Raw genomic sequence first — 19,590 nt, forward strand, 5'->3', positions numbered from 1 at the left:
GTTGGGGCATGGTGGTGTTTCCACCTGTACCTTAATCTAATTACCAAGAGTTTTAACGAGATTGTTGAGAACAGACTGTTGTACCGACGGATCCGTGACCAAAGCTCATCTGTTGGCAAGAGGTGGGACCCAGAGACACGGGGAGGCCCAGGACTGAGTGCGCTGCACTGCAGTGACTGTGTTCCTCCTAATAGCGGCAGCAAGACTGCATCTGTGTTCCCTCTGGGCCACATGCAAAAGAGCCAACCAGGATCCTTTTAAAAGGGGCCCCACCTGTAGACATGCTTTCAGCACTCTCCACTCATATCCTTCCCATCTCTTGATCATATTCACACACCTGCTGGGGGGGGTGAGCTTTCATTCTCCCGGCAGCACCTGCATCTTTTGTCAGAGGATGCCCTCAAGGTGGTGGACCCCCTGTGTGCACAGACAGCCAGAGAGCCTAGGGACTATGTTTGAGACTTGAAAGGACTGGAGGAACTGTTATATATATGAGTGTCCAAGAAAGTTAGAATGAGCCTGCATATCATCTTTACAGAGACAGCACTGGGAAACTATTCCCTACCTTTACCCTATGGAGTCCCAGTCTTTCAATAGAATGTTAACAAGTACACATACAGAACAGTGTAAAGTCTGGATGTTTACACACAAAACCAACTGCGATCTCCAGAGAGCAGAGTGTGCTAGAAGATGAGTGAAAAGAACTTGTACATTTCGTTCTATACACTTCTATACCATTTAATTTTTTTAAAAAACAAACATTTGCTCATGTTTTTGGTAAACAAAAACTTAAGATATTACAGACACCCACACACATACACATTCATCGTATAAAAATTCAGAAATTTAAGAGAGAGAAAACAAACAAACCATGCACATAATCTCACTCTCCCAGATCCCACCTCCGTTAGTATCTGGGAGGTTTTCATTCCCTTCTTTTTGCTTTGAGTGGGTACACTTGCTTTGGGGAGGCAGGTTCTCACTGGGCTCCACCTGAATTGTTAAATTAAACAATGAAGAGTTGCAAAGATTGTTTACCACCTTCACCATATCTTCTGTGGCTGTTCTGGCCATATGAAAATTGGAGTTTAGCTTAAAGAAAATTGATTTGATACTACTAGGTTTCCCTTATATAGCTTAAAATGCTCACAATCAAGGGGCAAATAAAAAATCACCAGTGACGTTTCATGCACTGCCTCTAGACAGTAGCAAAGTGGAGGACTAGAACACTGGAATTGACTGCTCCTTTTAGGAAACTGGAAATGCACCTCCCTTGTCTGGCTGGAAATGCATATTCAAGTCGAACCTGCCAAGGCTCACTAAGTCTGCCCAGAAAGCCCAGCTGAGCCTCAAACACCTGAATGCAAATTCAAGAGGAGATTTTATTTCCTTTCAGAGATGCACACAAAAATCTAACCTGTTGCAAATTCAACTCCTAAAATATACAAGACACAACTTGAGACCCCAAGCAAATGAAGTGGCTGCTACACATGTGGAAATTACCTCCTTGTTTGTTTTCAGTCTTCCTGTTTCCCCTGGGAACCAGAGAGAAAATTCAATTTCTAAACCTTGAAGCAGCATGAACAATGAACAATTGTTAGCCTAGAAATAGCAGATGAAGCCTATTACTGCACAATGGAAAGTAAACGTATTGTCTTGAGGTTGTGTTTACTATACCGGCTGGGTGGGTAAAATGATACAGTAGAAGGGAGGATTGGTGTCCTACTCATTAGAAACCCCTGAGAAACCCTCTACACCGAGGGGAGTGTCCGACTCCTTTCTGTTTTTCCTCTTGTTGAGTATAGGTTTGGATAATTATATGTAATTTCTCATGTCTGACTACATGAATGAAACTTCTTACCAATTTCCACCAAAACCCTATACCAAATCAATTGAGACAGGATCAACGGAAAGCCAGTACCACACAAAAATTCAGGAAAGGTCTTCATATTTCTCACTTAAGTGGCAAACCAAAAGTCTTGACGAGGCGACAATCTCATGATCCAGCAAAACAGCAACAGAGCACACAAACATTCTCTTGGCTTGGAATATGAAAACTTTTTACAAGAGTAAATTAAATTGAGCTGAAATTTTAAAACCAGGAATGGCAAAGTGTACTTCTTACCAAATTTGTTGGAATCCAGTCATACACTCGGAATAAACTCCAACTGGTGCTAAAGTCCAGTTTCCTTTTTGAAAAAGAAGACAGAAAAATAAACTAGACTTTAAAATGCAGCTTTTGAAACAAGGTTCCAAGGGCTACTTGGATGTTGGCTGGTGCTGACAAAACAATACTAACAAGTTGAGTGTAAATGAATCAAAACCAGACAGATTCCATTTCCCCCTCAAGAAAGCGAGTGTTGGGGGGGGGGGGAGTGGGCGATAAATAAATAAAAGCTTCCCAAAAATGTATGTGAATTTTCACAAAAACCACAGTGTTCTGCATAAAAACTAGAGAGACATGTCTTCTGCCCTTCAAGCAGGGCTGGGTTTTTAAGAAGGTGACATGGAGGGGTCAAAGTGTGACATCCAGGCCCATCTGTGCCAGGTACTGACCTTCGGGAACATTGCTTTGATGTCATCCTCACAATAACCTGCACGGCAGGTGTTCATCCCCCACCTTAGTGATGAGAAAATGAAGCTCAGAAAATGAAGCTTGAGTCACCTTGTCCAGATCACTCAACATTACTCTGAAGGACATCTGTATTAGGAAACCATTCACACACACCCATGCTCCTGCTACGCGAGAGCCATTGCTTACTTAGCGAGTAGACTTAGTGACGTTTAAGAAGACAATTTTGAAGCACATTACTAGTGCAATGCTACATCTTGTCAAGGCCAACAGCTGTACTGGCTTAGAAAGCGTCTGGGGTAGAACTGGGTGGGGGTGGAGGGAGTCTCATCCTGATTTACCTTAGGGTCATTGTGAATTCATGTCTAACGCCAAGTTACTCAACTTTGTGGCAAGTCTATACTAAGTACTTTACTTGCGTTAACTCCTTTCATTCTCAAAAATGACTCTAGGAGTTTTGTAGGATTTTTATCCCTAAGCAAACTGAGGAATGAAAGGACTAAGGAAGAGGCAGAGCCATAGAGGATTCTAACCCAGCCTGTCTGACTCTTCCAGACCCAGCACATGTGCTCTTACTCCCTTTACCAAACTGAAGGACATCATCCATGTATGACAGAACTGAGTGCAGGATGACTATAACCCCAGAAATTAAGCAGCACTGGCTTCTTGTTTTAGTCCATTCAGGCTGGGATAACAAAATATCACAGACTGGGCAGCTTAAAAACAACAGAAATTTACTTCTCATCGTTCTGGAGACAGAAAGTCTGAGATCAAGGCCACAGCACGGTTGGGTTTTGGTGAAGGCTCTTTTCCTTGTTTAGCTGGCACTTCCTCACCATGTTCTCACATGGTAGTAGGGACTGGAATCTCTCTGGAACCTCTTTTATAAGAGCACTAATCCCACTCATGAGGGTTCTACCCTCATGACTTAAGCCCCTCCCAAAGGCTTCACCTACGAATATCATCAGTTTAGGGGGTTAGGATTTCAGCATGAAATTTGAAGAAACATACACCTTTAGACCATAGCACTTCTCAAGGTATGTGACCATCAGAACTTGATAGTATCTTCCTACCCATTCATTGGTTCACCCAACAGTAGTGATTAAGTGCTTACGATATATAAACATAGGGAGTTACAAAGAGATCAAGGATGTGCCGGTCTTTGTCCTCAAGAACCGTAAACACAACAGCCCCAAGTTGTTCCCATCTCAAATTTACTTGGTTCTGGATTTTTCCCTGGCCTTCTGTTATTCTTTACCTTTTCAAGTCACTTATTATTATATAATTTCTTTCTTTTGGACCTATCCAAATTTATGGTTTAGATTAGTTTGTCCCTGAGACTAGTGAACCTCATTTAGAGTCAAACAAATGGAGAGACAACTTGAAATCAAGGAACTCTTTGCACTCATAGATTATTAGAATTTGAAATACTAGAATTAGAATTTGGAGAGATGGGCCCTGTATTGGTCAAAGTAGGCTATCTGCTATAACAAAGAACCCCAAAAGTTCTTATTGTTCTCACAAAAGCGAAAGCCCAGAAGTTCTTATTGTTCTCACAAAAGCCAATGTGTACGTTCCTCGTTAGGCCAGTTTCCTCCAAGTGGTGACATGTGGGTTCCGGGCTATTTCCATGCTGTGGATCCACCATCTCGACAAAGGGTTTCAAGACACCCCAGGCTTCATCCAGCTAGCAGACAGAGAGCCAAGAGAAACTTCAGAGAAGGTACGTTACTCCTAACTGCCTCTCCCGTTCCACTGGCAAAAGTTAGTCACGTGCCCAGCCAGACACTAAGGTTACCAAGAAAACTCTGTAGTGTAGGGAGCATGTAGTAGTTAGTAGAGATGTTAGTAGTCGATCTCTAACACAGACTCCATAGCCCACCACCACCGTCACCATGCAGATGAGAAAACTGTGTCTCAGTGCAGCTAAGTGAGCCTTCCAGGATACAGGAGCAGACTCCATCTTCCAATACAGTGCATATTTACACTTTCTAAAAAGCCATTTACTACTTTAAAAAATTTTTTTAAATATTTATTTTTGAGAGAGAGAGAGAGAGAGAGTGAGTAGGGGAAAGGCAGAGAGGGAGACACAGAATCCGAGGCAGGCTCCAGGCTCTGAGCTGTCAACACAGCCCCATGCGGGGCTTGAACTCACAAACCGAGAGATCACGACCGGAGCCGAAGTCGGACACTTCACCAACTGAGTCAACCAGGCACCCTGCCATTTATTGTTTTTATCTCTTACCTCATGCTTACTATAGAAAATTTGGAAAATACAGAACTTAAGAAAATAAAAATTATAATCTTCCAACAATAATCACTATCTTTTGATGCCTATCTCCTAGTCTTTCCCATATATTTGTGTATGTATTTTACATACATATTAATTTTTAGTTACAAAATATTTCAAACGTACATAAAGTAGTATAAACAAACCTATATATCACCCTATATATCATTGTTTAACAAATGTTAACATTTTGCCATACTTTCTTCAGTTCTCCCTCTCTTTTTTAAAAATAAAATGGGTCCAGAGGTGCCTGAGTGGCTCAATCAGTCGAGCGTCCAACTTTGGCTCAGGTCATGATCTTGTGGGTGGTGAGTTCGAGCCCCACATCGGGCTCACTAACGTCAGTATGAAGCCCACTTTGGATTCTCTGTCCCCTCTCACTCTCTGTCCCTCCCCCACTGGCGGTCTTTCTCTCTCACAAATAAATAAATGTTCAAAAAATAAATAAATAAATAAATAAATAAATAAATAAATAAATAAATAAATAAAAATAAAATGGGTCCAGCTAAAACCCAACCTCCATCTAATTCTTTCTCCTTCCTAACAGAAACCTAGGAAGTGCCATCCTGAAGCTGAAGTATATACAGATCCTGTGCATATTTTTACACTTGTATTATATATCTGTACATGGATAGTAAAATTCCATGATAGTGTATTCTTTTGTATATTTAACATTTTTGCATGAGGGGTAAAATGACACATGTATCCTTTTGTATCTTGCTTTTTCCAGTCAGCAGTATGCTTTAAAATTTAGCCATGTTGATACATGGATATCACTTTCATTCTCCTGAACTACATGTGGTATCCCATTGTATGACTAAGCCACAGTTTATTTATTCTACTGGTATACAGTTAGATGATTTCCACTTTTTTCCCTTTATAATCATTAAAAAACCAAATTGGCATCAAATTATAACACGGGACTGTTTCCTGCTTTTTCCATTTACCATCAAGTATTCGTACATATATTCTTTGAGACTATTATTTTTAACAGCTGCATAGCATTCTCTCCCAGGAACATACCAAAATTATTTAGCCATTCCCATGACCATCCTTTTAGGTGCATGGAGGCACATTAACAAACAGAAAAACTAAGAAGTGCGTGTAGAGAGGGAAAGTACTACCAGGGTTCAGCAGCCATGTTCTGGTCCCACACTCTCTAGGTTCAAATCCCACCAAGTCCACTTTCTAACTGTGGGACTTTGGGCAAAACCTTTAACTCCTCTGTGTTCTATAAAATAAGATTGATCGTAGTACTTACCATGAATCCCACAGTCATCCCATGGGTTTATATGCTTCCTGGCTTTGGTTTTATTTTGTATTCTCTTGCAGGCAAACAAGGGGTAATCCTGCATATGCACGTCAATCTTGCTGACAGAAAGCAAGTCTCATTCAGAGGACAAGAAGTCTTGTGAGAGGCAAATTACTGATTCTAGCACAGTGCCTGGGACACAGAAGCACTAAGTGTTATGCCAAAAGTGTTTTATATTTGTAGTGGCTACACATTCAAACACGTGTGTGCACATACACTGCCACACAAATATCTACAACTCTGTCATATTTTAGGCACGTGACATGGCGCTGTTCCACCCCAACTCTTCCTTATTGATAAGGCTTCCCAATCTGCTCCTTTACTGTTCAATCTAGCAAATCTTCCAGTTTTGTTTTCTTCGGCTAGGAATCCCTTTAGACTCCCCAGCAAGCCGTATCTGACATGTTATACACTCAGCAAGTGTCACCAAAGCCTCTAACTGACTTTATGAAGTTCTCAGACTCTCCCTTTTGCAATTCAATTCAACCAAATGGTCTGTCCCTCCCAACATTTTCAAGTGTCACCTCCCACAGGCTCCTCCTCTCTTTTGTTTTATGAATGATGTCCCACTTCTCAACTGCCATCAGCTGGCTCAAACCTTAGTGCAGATTATCTTTTCAAGGGAATATAAAGAAACAAAGCACAAAACAAAGAAACCCACTAGGGTTTTTTTAGTCATTCCAGATAGGGCTCAATAAAACTTCATTGGCCTCAGGAGATTTCCCCTAATTCAGCTAAACAAACAGTCTTCCTTCTACTCTTAGGAATGCTCTTGGGCAGTGTAATGGCCTTTGAAAAACTGTGGAGCTCCTGACCTGGAAAGGGGGATGAAAGGAAGCTATGCATGAGCAGTGAAGCAGTCAAGCTCCAAGTCCTGCCCTCACCTCTGCAATCAGCATGCTCCAAAATCTGATGAGAACTATAAGCTCACAAGGAAGTACTTACTACACAACTGGTCACTACAATTTCCAAATGACCGAGGATGATCATGGCACCTTTAATCTTGGTAGTGCCTGGGGAATACTTAAAAAAGGCCCTCAATTGTTGAAAACCATCATGGTTAGAACTATTTCCATATTATCAAATATGGTGTGAATTAGCTTCAAAAAACAAGAAAGAAGTTTCTAAAGATGAAACACACACACACACACACACACACACACACACACACACACACATCTCTATGTGATAAACCTAGTTGAAAAGAAGATTGAGTCCCACCCATCCTTTCATGGGGAAAATTAGTGCCTTTTAATCTCCAGGAATTTATTTGCTTTCCTTAGCTGTAAGCTTAGTTACAATCTTCCAACTCATTACTATTAATTCCTTTTCCTACTGAAGCCTGATCAGAACTAATTCTCTTTTGAGAAGTCTTAGCAATGAAATCCAAATGGAGTTTTGCCCTCTGACCTACATCATTTGGGATTACTCCCATGAGACCATGTCTAGACTCTTAAGAAAAGCCAGGGAAGATGGTGTCCTTGATTGCTTGATTGTGTTCTTTGAATTTAGGGATGTTAGATAACTCTGTTGCCCCTTTATATACCCTCAGGAGTCCCAGATCCAGTTTTAAAATTGTGGGGATACAAGAATAAAGTAAACACAAATCTTAGTTGGTCTATGATCGTGTCATCCAAGACCACACTTTCTTTATAAGAATTAGGAACTGAGGATTTCACAATCACAGGTAGATGCCTATTTGTGACTTTGCTGCATACCTTCTTTTTCTACGGTTATGGTGGGGTTTTTTGTTGTTGTTGTTTTTGGGGGGGGGGTTTGGTCTAGGGAACCAGTAAATAAAGGGATTTATTTTAAGACAATTAGCACTGATTGACTGAACCATAAACATACCCTACACTTTCATCCTAACAATTCACTCTCAACTACTCCTTTATCAAAGAAAGAGAAACAGAGGAGGAGGAAGATATAATAAGTACATATGTAGGGAAGGAGGAAGAGAGAGAAGGAGTAAAAGAAAGAGAGGAAGGGAAGGAAAAAAGGAAGGAAGGAAAGAAGAAAGGAAGGAAAAGTGTTGTCTGCCATAATATCTGAAAAAAAAAATGATGAAGTAGAAAGATTTCAACTTTATGCCTAGTAAGGCCCCCAACTCTCAGTACATTCTACATAGAGAGAGAGAGATTCACAAAGTCTACACCACAACTAAGCCCCTCAAATACAGCAAGACTTACAGAATATGATAATGAACAAAAAGTGTCCCACAGAGCACCTCTAAAGTATCAACATTGCTTAGCATCTTAAATTAATACAACCTTACACTGCTAGGCTCTTTTTAATATCATGAGCCTTGCTGCTACACAAAATGGGGTTCTCTCAATTGGAATCGAATCTGCCTCAATCTGGCAACTGCTGCATAGAGCACTCACTGCCTTATAGGGAGAAAGGATGGTACAGGGAAGAGCAGAGTCAAGGCCACATGGAAGTAGCCCTAGTTCTGTCTGACAACTGACTATCCATCTTGGGCAGTATATTTAACCCCCTCAGAGCCCATTTCTTTCTCTGTAAAATTTACTAGACAGTTTCTCATGGCTCTCTCTGCACTAAGAAGTCTAGCCCAAGATTGATAACTAATTCATGTCCAATGTTTCCTTCATCAGTAAAATTTAAAAAAAAAACCAATACCTACTTAAATAGCATGGTATGTGGAATACCACAGAAATTTAAATCCACTGTATACATCTTAGAGAACTTTCAGTACATTCTACTTAGAGGTATAGAGTGGCAAAGTCTATGAATCATAAAGTCTCCAAGAATCGAAGGTCTATGGTTCAAGGATCCATGGTTCTCTAGCTCCAAGATCTTGCTCTGAGAAAACAAAACTCTTGAGACTCAAAGAGAGAATTTACCTGGATTAGACTCATACTGAGTATGCAGGTAGTGACCAGCCTTGTAGATAGTCCGGGAGGGATCTGCCTTGCCACCTGTAATTCAGCCCTTGATATAAAAGGATTTGGGATGGGTGTGAATAGGGATGCAGGGGTTGGATAAAATAAGAGAAACTGAAGAGTCTCAGGACATTTCTGCTGTTAGTGTTGTTCCCACATTCTGACTTCTGGGAACTGCCATCTACTGAGCATCCTGTTATTTGGAGGAGCACAGGACAGTCAGGAGACAGAATGGGACATTTTCTTATTTTATGCCCCCATCTTACTCCCCCAACTGACTTGGAGGTAGAATAGCAGTAACAGCAAAGGCCACACACCTAGAAGTAAACTGAGTATAAAAAGAGGACACGCACAGAAATGCAGTGGGAGCCTGAGTGATGCAGACATCCCTTGCTGCAGATAAAGTACAGAAATGAGAAATCACTGGGTTCAGCCTTCTATGTGGTGGATGTCAATCGTGCTCCAAGCATTATATAAAGGTTGCATTAATTGTGTGCATTCTTTGGTAAGGTTGGCTCCTGCTCTCCAGGTCAAGTGAAAAAGGACCAGCAAGAATCCTGAGAGCACAAGAGGAAAGCAGCCCACATCCACAGAGACTGCGTTCCAAGCTGAAAACTGTTTTCATTGCGATGGTTCAAGACCACCAAAGAAAATGCTGAAATGGATTGAAAGGCTGTTTCTGACTGAAACAAGACTGTACATTTACAAGAACATTTACCGTAGAGAAGGTAAATACTGTAGTCAGCCAAAAGATAAGAATATCTAATCCATAGGCAAATTACAGTGTATAAAGATTGTCCTTACATTTTCTAAGATTTTTCAAATTTGCATGTTGAATCTTTTGGCAGACAGATTCAGAAGGCAACTGACACCCAAACAGGAAGAAATCCCCAGGGAGAAGGCCAAGTTTCTGAGAAGTTAAAACATCTCTTCCAGAAACTTAACAGGAACCCATGGGGGAGGGGAAGGAAAAAAAAAAAAGGTTAGAGTGGGAGAGAGCCAAAGCATAAGAGACTCCTAAAAACTGAGAACAAACTGAGGGTTGATGGGGGGTGGGAGGGAGGGGAGGGTGGGTGATGGGTATTGAGGAGGGCACCTGTTGGGATGAGCACTGGGTGATGTATGGAAACCAATTTGACAATAAATTTCATATATTAAAAAAAAAAAACCATCTCTTCCATTTCTTTTCTAGTTAATGCCTCGGGCTTCTCCCCAAAGAAAAAAAGCTGCAGATACTTGATTGGCCTTCATGTTGCATGTACACAAGAGCTAACAAACTAGCCAAGCCTGCAAAAAGTCTCGTCGGGACATTTTCGGGATTTAGACCAAACGGCTTAGAAGGACCTGGTGAAAGCTTCGTGAATGGAGGTGTTCCCCCCTATCATGGAAGCCAGGCTCATGCAGTCAGAAAAGTCAACACTGCTTATTGGCAAATGCCTAGATAGTCAACGTGTTGGAAAGCCTGAGTAGTCTGATGGTGTCATCCCTATTTTCCAGGCTGAGAGATGAGGATAAAAGTTGAGTAAGTCATCCATCCGTCAGCTGCAGCATCATGGAGTGCCAGGATCAGGGTGCAGCCTCCCTCCCAGACCACACCCCCCCAGCCTGCTCCCTGCCAGGGCTCCCCAAGCTTCAGCTTCCCTTGGTGCTTCTCACGTCCTCTGATTTCCCCAGTCCTCTCCATGAGGAGACTCACCAGCAACAGAGAACAGCCAGGACCAAAACACTTGCAAACCCCTCAGAGCTTCAGAAATCTTCAAGGAACGAGTATAACCACCCTCCCCCAAACCCTGAAGAATTGGACAAGCAGGCAGGGAGGCTGTTTGGTGGAGAAGGGAGGAGTAACTTAGCCACTCTCTCTTCTTCTCGCCTCCCAAGAAGAAACAGTAAGAGCACAATTCTTCCCCTCCTTGTCACCCGATTCATCAAGCGGGTGTGGCCAGGAACTAGAAAATTCTCAGGTGTCGAACTCATCCTTCCTCATCCTGGGTGTCCACCAACTGGCAGTAAGAGATTTACTGGGGGAAGAAAAACTGGGATTTTCTTTTTTCTGTTCTTTTTTTTAAGATTTGAGACACATTTATATGCATTTTACACTTTAATAGGAATTCTTAGAAAAGAAAAGGTGAGGATTGGGGGCCGGGACGTGCCCTTTCTGCGGGAGCCTAGATGATGGTCAACTTGGCAAATTAAAGGCACTCGTATCAGGAACACACAATCTCCTCAGCTTCCTTCTTTAGCCGCATGTGGTAGAGTTTTCACTTTTAACAATAATTCTTCATGGAAGAAGGCTGAGAGTTGTACTTAATGAAGTTTTGGAAAAAGAATCTGATCCTTGCTCTGGCGTTCAGATGCTGCATCTCTGTAAACAGAGTGCAAGGGTCTTTATAAGATTTATAGGAAATGGCAATTGGCAGAGAAAACGTTAGCTCCTACTCTGGCCCCATAAAGCTGTACGGCTGGCTTTGTAGAGCTCTCAAAGAACGTTATTGAAAACAAAGGGGAAATCAATACCATTCAGTTCACTGCCAGCTGTGGGTCTCCAAAGCGAATCAACGTAGCTTCACCTACCTCTCTGAACAGTTAGCGTCGGCTTCAAACAGACTGCAATATATTCACAGCCCCCCCCCCACCCCGCCCCCAGTCCTTAGAAGATTGTCCCTGCAATGAGAGGTCTGCAAAATCTTTCATCTGCAAAGTGGTAGCGATGCAAGGAGTTTTCAGTTCAGGGCAAGTGATAGGAAAGAAATAGCCACTTTCTGCTCGTCATGCAGTGAATTTGATACCAAGGCTTGTTAGATGTGAATCAGCCCTCCCAGTTGAGTCTGTCCAAGTCTACCAGTAGTGTCTCAGGTTACCAAGAACCAAGTAATTAATAGGGGTGGCCGGACTAATTATGAGTTTGGAAAGGAAAGAAATGAGAAGCAACAATCATAGTGAATGGGGTTTTATATAACATAATACAAAGTCTTTACTTCAGACTTTGTTACAGGGATGCTAACGACTATCGAATACCCTCCTCCCACCTGGAAATAAAAAATTCCAAATTATGGTCTCTCAGGCCTTCCTCTTAGAACCTCCTCCTTTTCTGCCCCAAATGAGACAGCATACAGGTTAATACGCCAATTAAACCTCCACGAAGCAAGGCCTTCTTCAACATTCTCTTCTGTTGTGCATGAGGAGCTCTGCACAGGATTTCACTGAATAAAAAACAAGCTGTGCTTCTAATGTCACAAACAGCCCCTCCCCAGCAACTCCCTTAATTTAAAGTTGACGGCCTATCTCTTCACCTTGTCAGTCTTCAAATGCTTATTCTCTAACCATGATAGGGAAATGCCAAGTTCTCCACACAGAGAGGAAAAGTTCCTCAGTTATGCATCCAAATGTACTTGTCACACAAAAGAGCCCCAGTACTGACTTGCCCGAGTCAGCTTTGAGTGACAAACTTTAGCCCTTACCACCCTGAAGACAAAAGCAGGCACACATAAACGTGGTGGCAGCTCCTGGCATGGGCCAGGTCAGGCCAAGCATTCATGCCGGGAGTGTGGAATTTCCCTGTCACATAAAACCATAGCGGGGTCAAGAGGCAGATACACTAATCAAGGAGCAGAGCGGGACCTTTCAAGGTCTTCTCTGGCTTCGATGCTGGGAGAGGTAAAGCCGTCCTTTAAATGTCTAAGCAAAGGAACTTACTCCATTAGTGAATCCCTCAGCAGACTGACAAGGCAACTTATAATAAATAAAAATGTGCTGAACACCTACTCTGTGCAAAGCATTAAAAGGTAAGAACTTCTTAAGACTATAACGTAGTGGAGCAGCAGGGCGCCTGGCTGGCTCAGTCGGAAGAGCATGCGATTCTTCATCTCAGGGTTGTGAGTTCAAGCCCCATGTAGGGCTTTTATTTTTATTTAAAAATAAAATCTTTAGGGGCGCCTGGGTGGCGCAGTCGGTTAAGCGTCCGACTTCAGCCAGGTCACGATCTCGCGGTCCGTGAGTTCGAGCCCCGCGTCAGGCTCTGGGCTGATGGCTCGGAGCCTGGAGCCTGTTTCCGATTCTGTGTCTCCCTCTCTCTCTGCCCCTCCCCCGTTCATGCTCTGTCTCTCTCTGTCCCAAAAATAAATAAAAAACGTTGAAAAAAAAATTTTTTTTTAAATATAAAAATAAAAAAAATAAAATAAAATCTTTAAAAAAAGAAGTGCAACAGAATCCAGCTCCACTGGGGGTGTAAGCCTAGCCAATTATGGTTAACCATACAGCATTCGGATGCCCCATGAGTGACAGCCGTCTTTCCAATAGCCCTTACCCTTCCGTCCTTGCTGACAAAAACTTGACTTTGTTCAATTATCAGGTGACTGTGTTTTCCTGAAGGGTGATCTTCTCCACAGTCTGAAGGGGTGAACCTTGATTGGTCAAAAACTAATGATTCTAAACTCTTCCTGCACACTGGAAACACCCGGGAGTGGCTTAAAAGTTTCAATGATAGGGCACCCGGATGGCTCAGTCCATTAAACATCCGGCTCTTGGTTTCTACTCAGATCATGATCTCATGGTTCATGGGTTAGAGCCCCGCATCAGGCTCCACACTGACAGTGTGGTGCCTGTTTGGGATTCTCCCTCCCTCTTTCTGTGCCCTCCCCCCAATAAATAAAATTTTTTAAGAAAATAAAATTTCTAGTGATTGGGTCCCACTCTAAGACTGATTTAATCGGTTGGACATGGATCCCAGCATCCAATAGTTTTTAAAATCCCCAGGTGATTCTAATGTCACCAGTGGTTGAGAATCACTGGTCTAAATCAACACAGTTATTTCATTCTGTCTTTAATGACTGGCTTAAGATTGGTCATGTGGTTTAATTCAGGTCAAAGATATGAGAAGCATCTTCTGGAAGGCTTTTAGGAAAGTTTTCTTCAGGTTTAAAAACACAAAAGGAAGGTAGGTGCTTTCTTCTCCTCTTCCAAACTTTGGACGGTGTTTGTTTGTTTTGTTTTTTTAAATAAGTTTATTTATTTTTGAGAGAGAGAGAGAGCAGAGGAGGGGTAGAGAGAGAAAGAGGGAGACAGAGAATCCCAAGCAGACTCCCCACTGTCAGCACAGAGCCTGATGCAGGGCTCAAACTCACAAACCGTGAGATCACGACCTGAGTCAAAACCAAGAGTCAGATGCTTAATGGACTGAGCCACCCAGGCATCCCTGGACAGTGTTTTGAGAGGAGATGAGGCCTGAATACGGGCAAACAATGTGCACAGTAAAGGAAAAAGTCAACAAGGCCCTCAGAAGACAAAGACAGATACTTAGTCCATGATGATACTGTTGGACTGATGAAGTAACCAAAGCAGCAGCCCTCTTTCCTGTAGACCAGTGACCCTCCGGTAGATCTTGCTGCACACCGTGAACACTATTCTTAAAAACACTGATGCCAAGAAAAAGGAGGCACCTGGGTGGCTCAGTCAGTTGAGCACCCAACTCTTGATATCAGTTCAGGTCATGATCTTGCGGTCATGAGATTGATCTGTGTCGGGTTCCAGTCTCCCTCTCTCTCTACCCCTCCCTGACTCGTGCACTCTCTTTCTCTCAAAATAAATAAATAAGATCAAAAAAAAAAAAAAAAAATACTGACGCCTAGGTCTTCCCCCAGAGGAATCCAATTTAACTGGTTAGTGGTGAGACATGATAATCAGGATTTTAAAAAATATGCCCAGTTGGTTATATTGTACAGCCAAATTTGAGAACCAGTGTTCTAGATTTCTTGTTGAGTGTGAAAACAAATTTCCTATTGTTTAAACCAGTGGTTCTCAAAGTGTGCTCCCCTAGCCAGCACTATCAGTATCACTTGGAAACTTGTTGGAAATGCACTTTTTCGAGTGTCACCCCTGACCTACTGAATCAGAAAAGAGTCTAAGATAACATACATCTGACATACACTCTTCCATTTCATATATATTTGCCTTTCTAGTTACATTTGGCCCAATGTCAGGAGAGTTGTCAAACATACAGAAACGTTGTAGTTTCTGTCTGGTGAACAAGTAACATTTTGCTGTATTTGCTTTACCATAGATCTCTACAACTACTCAGCTCAATCTGTCCATCAATCCATTTCTTAGATGTGTTTTAATTTTTTTTTGTTTAACATTTATTCATTTTTGAAAGGCAGAGAGAGACCGAGCACGAATGGGGGAGGGGCAGAGAGAGAGGGAGACACAGAAACAGAAGCAGGCTCCAGGCTCCCAGCTATCAGCACAGAGCCCGACGCGGGGCTCGAACTCACGGACCCTCAAGGTCATGACCTGAGCCGAAGTCGGCCACTCAACCGACTGAGCCACCCAGGTGCCCCTAGATGTGTTTTAATGTAGGCTGTAGACATCAAAAAATTTCACTCCTAGACACTTCAGTGTGCATATCTCAAGCCAGAGTTCAATACTAGTTTACTATTCCTTTTTTTTAGCTTAAATTTACATTGAATAAAATGTACAATTCTTAATTGTACTATTCCATGAGTTTCTAATTACCTTCTGCTGATGTATATATTTTAGTAAAACTAGTATTCATTAATTTGCATGGCCTAAGCATATTTATTATAGATATAATAGTCAATAGTATAACAAGTATATAATAGTCAATAGTATAACACTGTCAATAGTATAACAAGAAGTAGATAATACAATGAGAGGTATTAATCACATCTTCTAGTTTTCACATTCATAAAATGTGGTGCTTCATCTGACTTTTATGAGATAATAAATACTGTGGTATGTTAGAAGTTATTAGTGATTAAAACTTCAATCAAAAATGTCTTCCCATTCCTTTAATCTTTTGGGTAGATTTAATGATGGGTTCCCTGAAATTACAAGATGTCCTGTCTTCTGTGAATATCCTCTGTGTGCATCAGGATTTCTCTATATTGTATAACCTAAATCAAAACCACACTCAGATATCACCTCACGCCAGTCAGAGTGGCCAAAATGAACAAATCAGGAGACTATAGATGCTGGAGAGGATGTGGAGAAACGGGAGCCCTCTTGCACTGTTGGTGGGAATGCAAACTTGTACAGCCGCTCTGGAAAACAGTGTGGAGGTTCCTCAGAAAATTAAAAATAGACCTACCCTATGACCCAGCAATAGCACTGCTAGGAATTTACCCAAGAAATACAGGAGTACTGATGCATAGGGGGACTTGTACCCCAATGTTTATAGCAGCACTCTCAACAATAGCCAAATTATGGAAAGAGCCTAAATGTCCATCAACTGATGAATGGATAAAGAAATTGTGGTTTATATACACAATGGAGTACTACAGGGCAATGAGAAAGAATGAAATATGGCCCTTTGTAGCAACATGAATGGAACTGGAGAGTGTGATGCTCAGTGAAATAAGCCATACAGAGAAAGACAGATACCATATGTTTTCACTCTTATGTGGATCTTGAGAAACTTAACAGAAACCCATGGGGGAGGGGAAGGAAAAAAAAAAAAAAAGAGGTTAGAGTGGGAGAGAGCCAAAGCATAAGAGACTGTTAAAAACTGAGAATAAGCTAAGGGTTGATGGGGGGTGGGAGGGAGGGGAGGGTGGGTGATGGGTATTGAGGAGGGCACCTTTTGGGATGAGCACTGGGTGTTGTATGGAAACCAATTTGACAATAAATTTCACATATTGAAAAAAAAAAAAAAAAAAGGATTTCTCTATATTGTATAACCTAAATAAAACCCAGCACTAGCTGCTACTATAACTTCTGATTTCCAAGTTTGTGTTCGTAAAGAAAGCCTCATTGCACATGCCAATTAATTATAAGTAACCATGACAAATGTGAACTTTTAAAATAAAACCTTTAATATACTCTGGCCTACTGATGCTTTGAACAAAATTAGACTTCATGCAGGAAAAAAAGAAAAGTTCCACTGTTAAGTTTGAAATCCACTAACTCTAATCCACTCTTATCCTATTGATGAGAAAACTGAGGCATAAGGACCAGAACTCTTGCCTCTTTTGGTCCTAGGCCCTCTTCATCACTTAGTATAAAAACTAAATTAATCCATACATATTTATTGTGCATGATTACATGCTCAGCTGTGTGCTAGATCCCGTGGGTTTAGACAAGTAGAGGAGGACATGGTGATTTCCTCACACCAGACAACTAGCAGAAGGGAAGAGGAAAAACTAACATGGATAACACAACACAGGAAAAACTATACAGACTAAAGAAGAGCTCCTTGAATCCAGGGAAGGGAACTGGGATAGCTGGGTAAGGAAAGGGGTAGTGGGGAAAAGGCTCCTGACAAGACAGTCTAGGGTATGTTTCATAGAACACAAAGGCTAGTTCAAATGTCTGTACAATGTTCATCCCCCCATGTCTCTGGGAGTTGTGAAAGCTCACTATTCATTTCACTTACTGTAGGAAAATTCTAAGTTCTCCACTTTTCCACTTACCTGTCTCCAGACCTTTGGATTCACCTTCAAATTTGACTAATGCCAACTCCTAAATCAAATATACAAGAGGCCCATTATGCTAACCTGGAATGTATTTCTTTCTTTCTTTCTTTCTTTCTTTCTTTCTTTCTTTCTTTCTTTCTTTCTTTTTTTCTTTTCATTGGGAATGGGAGGCCAGAGGGTAGGGACAAGATAACTGGTAAACAGAGTTTTCTAGAACAAGATTAAAAATCTTACAGCAGAAAGGTAAGAAATGAAACTATCAAGATGGTGTCAAATCCGGGAAGAGGAGGGCTGCAACTGGATACAATTAGCTTTGCAGAAAAAGTCCCCCAGTAAGACTTCTGCCCTCTAAAGTGACAAGCATTACCAGTGTCACAAAGATTACTTAATTTTCTAAGACCTTGCTCTTTGGCATTGTTCAGATTTGGTCCCTTAATACTGGAAGCTCCAGGCCTCCTGGTTCACTACTCTGAAAATCTAAAACATATGACAGAGAAATTCTAGTGAACTCAACAAGAAATTCTGCTTATTCAAAATTACCAGTCAATGCAAATGCCCAATATGTGTGGAGTGCCACATGTTCAAAGCTGTAAAATTTAGATGTTGTTTACCCAAGCAGCTTTCTTGGATGGCAGGCCAGGCACAAAAAATGTCAACGCTCACTCCTTCTGTAACTATACACTGCTCTCCCTCTCAACCTGGAACTGGCTATTGATATTCAATAGTGCCACAGGGCCCCGGGAAAGTTCTTAAATAACCCTGCTTGCGGTAAGCACTCAGACCTACACTCTTTGGACCACTGCTTGTATTTGTGTAGCCTCAAGAATGCTCATCAGGTCACTCACAAAAGGCAGGTGCTCTCATATGATCTGGCTATTCCAGATGCTTTGCTTTTTTGATGGGAAAGTCAGGCCATGACCAGGTTATCATTAGTGCCTGCCCCTAAATAGAGGAACAATGCTTATACCCCAGTTCTATGTTTAGGTTCCAAATCAAGCAATATTACCTCATTTTTTTAATTGCAACATCTTATGAACATCTCTAAAAAATATTCATATAAGTTCAATATCCTGCAGAGGCCAAATTCTAAGTAAGCATTATCTATCATGGGATAATGTATTGATTTGTGAAGAGTCAAGGGAGTTATTTTTGTTGAGAATGGGTAGATTCAAGAAGAATTTACTACCTCTTCTTCCATGATCAAGGAAGAGTTAATAAGGAATTTAGGTATACACAAAAGAAAATGTCTTTCAGTTTGATGCAAGATGACTCTTGAATTCTATATAAAAAAAGTAAACATCAGTGTCAGATGTTACTCTTTGGTGACTCTGGTCATATAGAGACATCGCAAAGGTCTCTCAGTAAGCACAGTCCTTTAGGGCTATAGGAAGTTGACAAGGAAGACCATGCCAAGTCATAGCTTAACCAATTTTCTTCAGCACTGGGTTTATTCTTTTCCAGTTCAGAGCAGCCTCCTCATAACATCACCCACCTTTTTGGCCAATGGATACTGTTAAACAGGCCACTGAAAAGGAAGTGAGAAACTGAAGACATTGGAATTCAATATAGATCCTTATGAGTTCTAGGGATGAGCTTGGGTCCCTAGCATCTGCCTGAACCTGACAAATTGAATTAACCAGCTTCCTGGAAACAGCAGGTGACCAACTCCATTAAGCTAGCCAACCTTTTATTGTCATCTGTGACTGATGAGCTATTTATGGAATTCCTCTCCTCTCTGAGATTCCACTCACTTAAACCCCTATTACGCATCATGTATGCAGCCCACATGAAGATAACATGGCTTGATTCTCCTTGATGGAGCAGGATAATGCCCACTGGAATTGATTACATTGGTGGTCTGACTTTAAGTGAGAGTTGAGCTTAGGATATTGATTTCAGTTTGCAAAGTGTTTCTTTAATCACTTGATGAGCCATTCTTTGAGATATTTAAGCTGGCTTTCTGTTCCTAGCCTGAACATTAGAACCAAATCCCACATCCATTTCTAAGATGATTAGGGCTCAAGGTAGTTACAGTCAGTGGTCCAAGGGCTACAGACTCAATCTTCAAAAACACATCAAGAAGCTCT

The 19,590-nt window shown here is 41.5% G+C and overlaps 1 protein-coding gene across 1 annotated transcript in view; it reads right to left on the minus strand.

Moving 5' to 3' along the window:
* Positions 1-19,590, minus strand: part of EGFLAM (EGF like, fibronectin type III and laminin G domains) — a 475,662-nt gene that overhangs the window by 394,324 nt on the left and 61,748 nt on the right. The window contains exon 2 of the mRNA XM_042951715.1: positions 2,126-2,189. The gene's annotated coding sequence lies outside the window, so the exon portion shown is untranslated. The remainder of the gene's footprint in view (positions 1-2,125; positions 2,190-19,590) is intronic.

The sequence above is a fragment of the Panthera leo genome, chromosome A1 (genome assembly GCF_018350215.1).
Source record: "Panthera leo isolate Ple1 chromosome A1, P.leo_Ple1_pat1.1, whole genome shotgun sequence".
Taxonomy (NCBI): domain Eukaryota; kingdom Metazoa; phylum Chordata; class Mammalia; order Carnivora; family Felidae; genus Panthera; species Panthera leo.